This window comes from Gymnogyps californianus, chromosome 26 (assembly GCF_018139145.2).
Source record: "Gymnogyps californianus isolate 813 chromosome 26, ASM1813914v2, whole genome shotgun sequence".
In the NCBI taxonomy this organism is placed as follows: Eukaryota; Metazoa; Chordata; class Aves; order Accipitriformes; family Cathartidae; genus Gymnogyps; species Gymnogyps californianus.
In genome coordinates this window covers 2,964,897-2,976,883 of record NC_059496.1, presented here as the reverse complement: position 1 = coordinate 2,976,883, position 11,987 = coordinate 2,964,897, and the positions used below count along the sequence as shown (strand labels likewise).

The 11,987-nt window shown below is 52.5% G+C and overlaps 3 pseudogenes; 2 read left to right on the top strand and 1 right to left on the bottom strand.

Moving 5' to 3' along the window:
• The window catches only part of LOC127026016 (ribosomal protein S6 kinase alpha-3-like), a 233,403-nt pseudogene that overhangs the window by 110,797 nt on the left and 110,619 nt on the right, over positions 1-11,987 (top strand).
• LOC127026006 (antigen WC1.1-like) overlaps positions 1-11,987 on the bottom strand; it is a 125,139-nt pseudogene that overhangs the window by 55,722 nt on the left and 57,430 nt on the right.
• Positions 10,043-11,809, top strand: LOC127025931 (ribosomal protein S6 kinase alpha-3-like; annotated as a pseudogene).

The window sequence follows — 11,987 nt, the reverse complement described above, 5'->3', positions numbered from 1 at the left end:
AAAACCAGGGACTGCCTCCTGCCCTAGCAATGACTTGCCAACACCACATCACTCCCAGCTGCACAAGCCAGGGGCCTGCTCCTGCCCTAACACCTGCTCAGCTCCAAGGCACAGCCCAAGCACCTGCACAACCCAAGGCCTGCTCCTGCCTTAGCACCTACTCACCCACCTAGGACAGCACAACAACCTGTACAACCCACCTGCATGCTCCTGCCCTAACAGCTGCACAGCCACCAGGGGCGTCCCCAGCACCTGCACTGGCCACCTCTCCAGTCCTGCCCATTCACCTACTTAGCCAGCACTCACAGCACAACCACCTCGACCAGCCACCTGCCTGCTTCTGCCCTAGCACCTGCTCACCCACCTAGGACATCACAACAAGCTGCACAACCCACCTGCACCCTCCTGCCCTAACAGCTACCCAGCAAGCATTCACATCACAAGCACCTCTAAAAGCCACCTCTTCAGTCCTTCCCATTCACCTCCTTAGGCACCACGCACATCACAAGGACCTCGACAAGCCGGGGCCTGCCACTGCCTTAGCACCTCCTCAGCCACCTCTGACATCGCACCTACCTCCACAAGCCACCACCTTGCTCCTGACACAGCAACTACCCAACCACTTGCGACACCCAAAGCACCTGCACATCAAAGCTTCCTGCTCCAGCCCTACCACCTACTCAGGCCCATCTCACCTCGCAAGCACAGCAACAAGCCAACTGCTTCCTTCCATCCTATCCCCACTAACAGCACCGGCGTGCTTTACGCCCAGCCACCAACAAAGCACCATGCAGCTGCTTGCTCACTCCTCCCCTACGGCAGCATGCGGACGACAAAATACAACCAAAGCCGCGTGAGTCCACACAAGGACACGGACGGATCACTCACCAATTATGCTCACAGGCAAAACACGCTCCACTTGCCGAAAAAAGACATCCATTTAATGTCCTACCAATCAAATCACACTAGCAGAAGGAGAAAGAGAACCAGATCTTAAAAACACACCTTTCCCCCCACCCCTCCCTTCTTCCCGCCCTCACCTTTGCTCACCATACCTCCACCTCCTCCCCACAGTGGCCCAGGGCAACGGCGAAAGGGCTTGCACGCACTTCATCCCACATTGGCTCTCACGCTCCTTTCTCCTCAGGGGGAGGGCTCCTCACACTCTTCTCCTGCTCCACCGTGGGATCCCTCTCACGGGGATCAGCCCTCCACAACCTTCTCCATCACCACTCCTTCCCACGCACTCCCTGCAGGCCTCCACCACCTGCTCCACCGTGGCCTTTCCCACGCACTCACGGCCGCCTTCGGGCCCACACACCTGCTCCACCCTCGCGTCCTCCACAGCCTGCAGGGGAATCTATCAGCCACCATTAACCTCCATGGTCTGCAGGGACACAGCCTGCCCTCTCACCACGGCCTGCAGGGCAATCTCTGCTCCCCCGCACCTCTCCTCTCCTTCTTCACTCACCTTGGCCTCTGCAGCCTTCTTTCTCTCACATCCCACTCCTCTCGTCGCTGCACCTCCCCTTCTTCTTTTTTCACCACTCGTTCCCCTTCTGAAATATCCAATCCCAGAGCACCTACCACCGTGCTGATTGCCTCCCCCTTGCACACAGGCGTCGCTGAACTGCAGCTGGGAAAGCTTCTAGCAGCTTCTCACACGACCCACCCTCAAGACCCTCCCCACTACACAAACCCCTGCCACACAAACCAACCCACACCTACGACAGCACAAGCACCTGCACAAAACACAGGCCTACCCCTACCCTTGCACCTCCTCAGGCACATCTCACAGCACAACCACCTGCACAACCACCTGCATGCTCCTGCCCTAACACCTACTCAACCACCTCTCCCATCACAAGCACCTGCACAACCCACCTGCAACCTCTTGCCCTATCCACTACTCTGCCACCAATGACAACACAAGCACTGCACAGGGCAGGGGCCTGCTCCTAAACTACCATCTCCTGCCAGCATGGGACATCACAAGCACCTCCTTCAGCCCAAGCCACCTCCTGCCCTACCACTTACTCATGCACCTAGCACCTCACAAGCACCTGCACAAGCCACAGGCCTCCTCCTGCCCTAGCACATCTGCACGGAAATACCACAACACAAGCACCTCCACAAGCACCTCTCCTTTCAGTCCCACTCACATCCTCACAAAACACTCACCTCAAAACCACCTTTGCAAGCCTGTGGCCTGCTTCTGCCCAACCACCTCAGCACTCAGCACTGACATCGCAGGCACCTGCACAGGCCAGGGTCCTGCTCCTGCCCTATCACCTACTCACCCACCAGGGACATCACAAACACCTCCACAAGCCACCTCCAGCTTCCTGCCCTAACTGCTACACAGCCAACACTGACCTCACAAGCACCTGCACAAGCCACCTGCGCACTCCTGCCCTATCACCTCCTGCTCCACCACTCACAACATATGCTGCAGCTCAAACCAGGGGCCTGCTCCTGCCTTAGCACCTACTCAACCACCTGTGACACCACAAGCACCTGCACAACCCAGTTGCCCTATCAACTACTCACTGAAAATGTAAGCAGCTGCACAGGGCAGGGGCCTGCTTCTAAACTACCATCTACTTGGCATCCTGGGACATCAAAAGCAGCTGCTCAAGCTCGGGGCCAGCTCCTGCCCTATCACTCACGCACCTAGGACCTCACAAGCACCTGCACAAGCCAGGTTCCTCCTTCTTCCCTATCACATCTGCAGGGAAATAGGACAACACAAGCACCTGACAATACCAACACACTTCTGGAGATGAATGGGAAAATTCCTGGAGAGCTAACATGAATGGACTTGCCTACAACATGGACAAAACTCCTCGACTAGCTACCTTGGAGGAGTCTGCGGCTGATCCTTTGGAATTCACCTGTCTCCAGAGAAAGCCCAAATGCTCCCGGAGATGCATCGGAGGAGTCCCAGAGAGATACAGGGCACGGACCTGACTCCAACACACACAAAACACCTTGCGTAGCTACCTTGCAAAAGTCTGGGATGGCTACCTGCGCAGTTCAGCTGTCTCCAGGGGAGGCCAAAACACTCTGGACGTTCCTCGGAGGAGTCCTGAGGAGCTACCGGGCATAGACCTGCCTCCAACACAAAGAAAACTCTTCAGCTAACGGAATAGGAAAATTGTGCTGCTGCTACCTGGGACTTTAGCTGCCTGTCAGGAAACTCAAAACACTCTGGCACATGTATGGGAAAAGTCCTGACGCAAAAACAGGAATGCACCTGCCCCCAACATACACAATGCTCTTTGCGTAGCTACCTTAGAAGATTCTGGGGCTGCTACCTGGGAAGTCGCTCGTCTCAAAGGAAACCAAAAGACTCCTGGATATTCCTGGGAGGAGTTCCAGAGAGCTACCGGGCATGGACCTGCCTCCAACATGCACCAAACTCTTGGGGGATCTACCCTGGTGGAGTCTGGGCTGCTGCCAGGCCTTCAGCTCCCTCCACAGCAGGATAAAACATGTTGGCAAATGCCTGAGAAGAGTCCTGGGAGCTACAGGGCATGGACCTGCTTCCCATTTCTATCAGCAATCAGTCATAGAGTATCAATCAATAGGGTGGCAACACTCAAGAAGAGCAGCAATCAATCGTAGAGCAACAAGCAATCCTTTAGCAATAATCAAGAGAACAGCAACAACCAAGTAGGTGTTTGCGATTGCAGGGTACTACAAACTTATCATCCAGCCTTACCCACAAAGACGTGTGACATGCTGAGTAAGTGTGGAGAGTCAGGTGGACTTTGACACACATGCTGCTACCACGGGACTGGGGTTTTCACCTATTTAAAAGTATTCGATGCTTTGAAGCTGCCCAAGGGTCAGCATGCCCTTGCTACTGGATGTTCTTGCTCTGTGTAGGCACTAAGGAAGACATTTCTGGTGATAGGCTATTTTAAACTGGTAAAGCACAGCAGACCGTTTATGAGCTGCTGAGAATTAGCTCCCACACAAATCAGGAGCAAGGGCAAAGCCTGTATATTTCAAATGCATTTGAGTTACATGACTCTTCAACATATGCCATGACACCATTTCACTAGACTGAAGGCTGACAGCAGTGTACCAGGACACTCCTTTCTGCACACCTCACTCCTGGGCAGAAATCCTAGATGCTTCCTTTAAGGACAGAAACCCAAAGAGCTAAAAGAAGTTCTTTAAATTCAGCCCAGCAAAGAAAAAGCAAGCAAGCAAACAAAAATGGCAGGGAAACCCCCGAGGCACTAATGAGGAACAAAGGGTCTCCCTTTGGGAGTCCACTACCCCTCACAAAACGGACAAGTGGCTTAAAAAGAGATTCCTGCAAAGAAACGGCACATCGAAGATAACCTTGATAACGCCAGCACAAGTGACCGGTGTGGAAACGGCAGCGCTGACCCTTCTCCTGCTCCTCCTACGAGCTCTTTGCCAGCCACATGAAGATGCAAAACCAAGCATGAACGAATCAGATCTGAGAAGAGCCTGGCCCCAAAAATTAAAAATGATCAGGAAGTCTGTTTGAAATACGGCTTCACATCCACTCTCACGGATGAGGAACCTCGCCTTAAGCACATGTCGTGCCTTGAGATAGGAGCTAAGGACAGTATGACGTTACCCCCACGAGCAGATGTTCAAAACCAAAGCACCCAGAACACCCAGACAAACCTGCACCATGTTTTCAGCGATATTTCAAGTCACGTGATACTCAGTCCACGACTTTACAAAACATCATTAAACTTAACGATAGCAGCCTCCTTGCAGGTTGCTTACTCAAAAGCAAAAACCACAAAGCCACGTACCCTCGGGGAAACCCTTGTCCTTCCGGGTGGCTGCTGTCTTCCCACGGCTCTTCCTCACAGCAGGACAAATGACCGTGAATTTGGCAGTCCACACAAATTACGAAGCACACTTAGTCCTTGCACACTGTCACCCTAGCATCCCAGAACCCTAGCACACTGTAGCCCGAAGATATCCAAAAAATGAACCCAAACTCCCTGGAGATCTCCGGCTGGGCCTTCAGGTGGCCCCGGCTCTCAGAAGTCACAACTTTGAAATGGGAATGGGACAGCATCCCTCTTCACATCACCTGTCACCCCCGGAAAAAGTGCCTGCCTTAAACACTCCCGGGGAGAAAGGCTGGGGCACTTGGAGACTTTCAACTGGCCCGCCATCACCACGGGGCTTCAGCTCATCATTTCTGTGTCAGAGCCACCAAGCACATCAGCCCGTCCTCCCTGAGACACCCCTTGGGGCAGCCGTACCCAGAGCCAGGCGGCTGCATATGGCCTTTGCTTGATGGGGAGGTGCTTCCTGGGAGCAGGATCTCTCCTGGGGGCATGGGGAAACTCTCCTCAGGCCTGGATGCCTGAGAAAAAGCTCTGCGCTGCTCCATCTCTCACCAAAAACCAGGGGCAGAGGAAGGCTGCTTTGCTGGCCTCCAAGACAATCGGCTCACCTGGGATGCTCTGCGGCCAGCACGTGCCTTTGCTGTCAGGTGGGTCTCAGCCTCAGCAGCGCTCCGCAAACATCTGTCACCTCCCTGCAGGATGCTCTCCAGTGCACAGCATATCTCCACTGGCTCTCCCTGGGGACAAAGATCGAAAAGGAGCAATTTGCTTTTCTTTCCCCCACTCCCAGAGAGCTGCACAAGAGACCTGCCTCCCCCAAATCAGCTGTGTGATGGGGACACCACGTACGAGCTGCAGACGTCGGTCAGGACGGCCATGGGGAACAGGCAAGACATTCTGCGGTGCCCCCGGCACTGGCAGAAAGCAGAGCTGGAGACAATGGGGGAAGCCCAGGGCAGCTGGCAGCCGGCGGTGGGGCCCAGCAGGGTGCAGTGCCTGCAGAAACATCTGGCTCCTTGAGCCTCAGCCCTAGGGCTGCAGCACGGGGCCGGCACCAGCTGGGGATTCGCTAGGAAAAACCAGGCAGGGCTGACCCTGAGCCCGGCCCCGGGATATGGTCACCCGTCCCTTTGCCCATCACTGCCATGGGATCCAGAAAGCAACGCCACCAGCCCTCACGTGGTCCTGAGGCATCTCTTCACAGCTGCTGGACATGGAGCCGTCCTGGGACTCAACAGGCCTAAAAACAAGAGAAATTGCCCAGAATTAAGCTGTTCTCAAGTTTTGGCAGGCAGCATGTTTTTCTGAGATGCCTGGAGTTGCCGTTCCTGGGGAGTGCTCAGGAAACAGGGCAGCTGCCTGTACCTGCGGGCAGGCAGTGGATTGTGTGCAGTGGAGTGAGCAGTGGTTTGTGCGGCTGTTGAATGGAGTCGAGCTTTAAATGTGTCCAACCTGCTACTCCTGCTTCCTTTTTCCTTGCAGGTTGCATTTGGAGTTCAGATGGGGGAGGAAGGGGGAGTGTTAAGCAAAACCAACAAGCAAAGAAACAAACAAATAGCTGGGAAGGTTTCTTCCCCCTAGCTGGGCTGTTTTTCCCTCAGTCCTGAACACTCTGCGTGCAATGATCATCACCAATATTAGGGCGCAGGACTGGGCACAGGGCAGGGCTTTTGCACGCACCACATTCCTTGAGGCTCTTGGTAATGCACCTCCTGGGGAGTGCTCAAGAAATGGGGGCAGTCGCCCATAGTCGCTGGTTTTGGTCTTTCTCCCCCTCTCTCTCTGTTTGGCTCACTGTGCCTATTTCTTAATTCCTCCCTCTCTGTCTTTAGCCCATCACCATTTTTGCTCGTCTTCTTTCTCTGCCCACCCCCTGGCTCTATTTTCTAATCCCCCCCTCTCTCTTCTATAGCCCAGGGCTATTTTTTTATTTCTCACCTTTCTCTCTCCCGCTCCCTGTCCTTCTCTTTTTTCCTATCTCTGTGTCCTGCTTCCTGGTCGTCTTTTTTCTCCCTGTCCTGCAGCCTGTCCTGTAGCCCCTGCTCAGCTGGCTGGGTATTCTCTCTTTCTCTCTGGGCCTCTCGCCTGCTCCCTGGCCCTTTCCGCTCTTCCTCCGGCTCCAGCCTGGAGGCCATTGCTGTTCTGTCCTTCGCCGCCTCCCTCTCCTAACCCGCATCCCTCTCTTTGTTTCTCACTCTCTGGATTGTTTCCCATCCTTCTCTTGCTTTCTGTCCTGCGCTCTGTCCCCTGCCTCTCCCTTTCTCTCTCTCAGCCTTTTCCCCTCTGTGCCTCTGTCCTGCTCCCTGTCCCATTTCTCTGCCACTCCGCTCTCCTGCTGCCTTTTCCGTCTATCTGTCCCTCCGTCCCACTCCCTCACCCTGCCCGTGTCGCTCCCTCTGTCTATCCTTCCTCCTGCCCTCCTCTGCCCTCTCTGTCCCTCTGTCCTGCTGCTCATCACCATATTCCTGGCTGCCCCCTGCCCCCTTCCCCTCCATCCCCTTCTCCCTGGCCCTGGGCCCGCTCCTCACCAGGGGTTTCTTTTCTCCACTCCCTGACCAGCTCCTGCTTTCTTCCTGCCGTCCCTCTGTCCTGCTCCCGTCCCTCTCCTGCCACTCCTCCGCCCCACCCCACCCCTCTCTGCCCCTCTGTCCCTCTCTCCTCCTCCTCCTCCCTGCTCCACCAGGGCTCTGGGACTGGGACTGGGGCTGCCCCGGGAGGTGGCCATGGGGCCTGTGGAGGAGTGGGGTCCAGCGGGGGGACGATGTCCCTGCAGGGTCAGACAGGAGGAAGGAGCGCCCAGTGGCATGCCAGGGGCTGTAGTCCTGGGGTACTGGGCTGATGGGCGGCCATGTTGGTTCCCAGGGCGTGCTGGGAGCTGTAGTTTCCAGCACTCGGCTTCCCAGTGGCCATGTTGTTCCCAGGTAAAGTGGAAGGCACAGTCTCTGCTCCAGCCACGGCCCCGTGCCATTCCCTGCCAGCTTTGTGCGGTTCCTTGTGGGGCTCCTGCCGTGCTCCCACAGGGAAGGTGCCAGGACTGAAAACTCTTGCTGGCCCTCACCTTCCCTTGGCAGCCCTTTCACAGCCCCACCAGCATGGGGCTCGGGGCTTGCTTAGCAACATAACGCTCCCCTCATTCTCTCAGTCTTGCCAGAGCTTCCCATTTCTATCAGCAATCAGTGATCGAGTGTTGTGGAAGGTGGCAAAGCAGAGCTACAGGACCATGCAGACCACACCCGAACGAGACCTAAACAGCATGTGGCAATAATGGCATAAGGCTGTTAGGCTGTAATAGCACAGGAACGTATAGAAATTAGGGAGGCTGTTAATATGTTTTGTAGGGCTTTAAGGACTTTGCTTAGCTGCTTAAAAGTAGTCCTTCATGATAAAGCAGGACTCATAACTTGCTGAATGCTGTTGCTTAACGTTCACCTATAATCTGATGGCAGGAGTAAGAGATTTGGAAAGCCCCAGAGCCAGTTTGGCCCAGGAAAAGGAGACATAGTAACAAGTAGCCTAAAACACAGCAGGAAGAACCAGCCGAGAGACGAGAAAAAGCACCCAATGAGAGAGAAGATGACCCCAGACTCGAATCTTACCATTGGGCCAGACTATGGTGTGAGGGGTGGGAATTTAGATTGTAAGGGCATAATTGCCCAGGGAATGTGGTGTTCAGGTTCCCTCTCCAGAGACAGCCAGCTTGAGCTGTCTGAATTTGGGCACCATAGATAGGTAAATTAGGCTTTTATTTTGAAGGCCTTGATTAGAGAGTCTGCTTTGGGGAACCTTGGCTGGAGCCTGAGGGAAGAAGAAGCGCCTGAGGGTGAGTGCGTGTGTGTGTGAGGAGTCGAAAGGGGCACCCGTCGGCTCACTGGAGTCGCCCGCTGCGAAGGGACTCCGGTCCTAGCAGTTAAAGTCTCGGGTGGTGTGTGTGCGACTCCTTGATTGGTGTGTGAATGCTCGGGCAGCGGCTTCCCCCTTAGCAGTTTGGCACCCCAGATGGGACCCTAGGTCATTCTCGGAACCTCTTGGATCCAAACCTCTGACTGGCAGCACAGGGTGAGTTCACCCAAGGATTTTGGACACGGGACGCACCGAATCGCTAGAGTGGTGAGTGTTAAATCCCTTAAATCTAAATTCAATATAGGGAAAAGGACAGAATTCGGGGGGGTTCAAGTCCCGCCCGAGGTGTGTAGCCTGATCAGCATAAATCGCACACAAGTTTGTACGCAGTCTGATCAACAGAAGACGTCTGATTAAAAGGGGGGTTCGAGTCCTGCCCAGATTAGAGAGCTGTTGAGAGATTTTAGAGGGGGGTGTTGAGTCCCACCCGGATTAAATCATGAGTAACGTAACTGGAGTAGAGAGGGAGACGCCCTTAGCAGAGATATTACAAAACTGGGAAAAAATCTGTGGTGCAAATTCACTACTGAAGGAGGACGCAGTAGTTCTATGTCAACAATGGTGGCCATTCATCACCCGCCATGGAGATAGTGAAGATCAGTGGCCACCACAAGGGAGTTTTGACCAACATCGACTGACCTTTGTGCGAGACCAACTTCAGTACCGGTTCCCGGGACACATGGATTATTGGTATGTGTGGGATGAATGGGTGCGGGAGAGACAACATCCAGGGAGGCAAAAGAGGCTGAGGGAAAAACTAACCTGTAAGGTAACTTTGGCCGTAGGTAAGGCTACAGCCCCGAACGACGACCAGACAAGGCCCTCCCCGACTCCTGCCCCACCTTACAGTCCCTGTACCGACCTCCCCCCAGACCTTCCTGTAGCAAGGGTGGGACTTTGCCCCATGGTTTCAAATGTTTTGACTAATCTGGCCGCTTTACGGCCAGGGGTGACTATGCATGCCCCACATCGACGGTTTATACCAATCCATCGTGGAACCCAAATGATTTAGCCTTATGGGGATGTACAATGCCAAGATTAAGGGAGGATGCAGAAACACGGGTGCAGTTATTGTCAAATCTCTGCACGGGACACAATCCTAACCAGGGGGACACCCAAATCTTATTCCGAGAATCATTCTGCCCAGATGAAAGAGAGAAGGTATTAACTAAGGATGCGGAATTAGCACGACAGGTGGGAGGAGGGAGAAATCCGTGGCCGACAGTAAATCCAAACGGGAACTATAATATGGCCAGAGACAGAGCCCATTGCCAAACAGCCCTAAGAAATTTAATAGAGGCAATTGGAGCATGTGGAGAACGTAGGGTGATGTTCACAGAAGACGATGTTAAATTTTACCTGGCAGAATTAGCACTTGCTTTAGACCATGTACATAGTGGTGGAATAACATACCGGGACCTAAAACCAGAAAACATCCTTCTTGATGAGGAAGGACATATCAAATTAGCAGATTTTGGCTTAAGTGAGGTGTCAATTGATCATGAAAAAAAAGCCTTCTCTTTCTGTGCAACAGTGGAATATATGGCGCCAGAAGTCATTAAGAGCGGAGGCCTTACACGGAGCGCAGACTGGTGGTCTTTTGGTGTTGTAATGTTTGAAATGCTCACTGGTACTCTGCCTTTCCAAGGGAAAGACAGAAAAGAAACCATGACACTGATTCTCGAGGCCAGACTTGGAATGCCCCAGTTCTTGAGCCCGGAAGCAGAGAGTCTTCTGCGAGTGCTCTTCAAAAGAAACCCAGCAAACAGATTAGGAGCAGGCCTAGATGGAGTTGAAGAAATTAAGAGGCATGCATTCTTTTCCAAAATAGATTGGATAAATTGTACAGGAGAGAAGTTGATCCCCCTTTTAAACCTGCAACTGGCAGACCTGAAGATACGTTTTATTTTGACCCTGAGTTTACAGCAAAAACTCCAGAAGATTTGCCTGGTCTCCCACCAGTGCTAATGCGCATCAACTTGTTCGGGGATTTAGTTCTGTAGCTATTGCATCAAATGACGAAAGCGAGGCAGTGCAGACAGTTGGAGTGCATTCAGTTGTCCAGCAGTTGCACAGGAACAGCATTCAGTTTACTGATAGATACGAATGAAGGAAGATATCAGAGTTGGGTCTTACTGTGTCTATAAGAGATGTATTCATAAAGCTTTAAACACGGAATATGCTGTAAAGATTATAGACAAGAGTAAAACTGATCCAAGAAAGGAGATTGAAATCCTACTGCGCTATGGCCACCATCCAAATATTATTACCCTAAAAGATGTGCATGATGATGGAAAATACACATACATAGTAACAGAACTTACAAAAGGAGGGCAACTGCTGGATAAAATTCATAGACAAATTTTTTTCTCGGAACGAGAAGCTAGTGCCGTTCTGTTCACAATAACAAGAACGGTTGAGTACCTCCATGCGCAAGGGGTTGTTCATGGAGAGCTGAAGCCTAGCAATATTCTTTATGTTGATGAATCTGGTAATCCAGAATCCATTCGACTTTGTGAATTTGGCCTTGCAAAACAACTACGAGTAGAAAATGGTCTTCTGAGGAGTCCATGTTACACAGCAAGTTTTGCTGCACCAGAGGTTTTACAGAGGCAAGGTTACGATGCTGCATGGGACGTATGGAGCCTTGGTGTTCTACTTTATACCATGCTTGCTGGCTGCCCTCCTTTTGTAACGGGTCCTGATGATACCCCAGAGGAGATTTTGGCCCGAATAGGTAGCGGGAAGTTGTCTCTCAGCGGTGGTTATTGGAATACCGTTTCAGATACAGCTAAGGACCTTCTTTCAAAAATGCTTCATGTTAACCCACATCAAAGACTGACTGCAGCCCAAGTCCTCAGTCACCCCTGGATAGTTCACTGTGACCAGTTTGCCTCAATACCAGCTAAACAGGCAGGATGCTCCCCGTGTAGTGAAGGGTGCAAGAGCAGCAGCTTACTCTGCTTTGACTCGTAATCAGTCACCAGTTTTGGGAGCCAGTCGGCCATTCTCCTCTTGCTCAGAGCATTATTTTTCATAAGGAATGGGTTTTTTAATCCCCTAAAAATTCTTTGTTATAGGTAGAGATGGACAGTTTATGTTAAGCGCTTAGCTTAAACAATCCGTTTCTATTAGCACTATATGCTTTGTGCCATCCAACATCTTGTATGTTTTTGTAAACAGTTCACAAGCAGTACAGTTCCGTGCTGTTTTCTTTAATGTATACATGCCTTG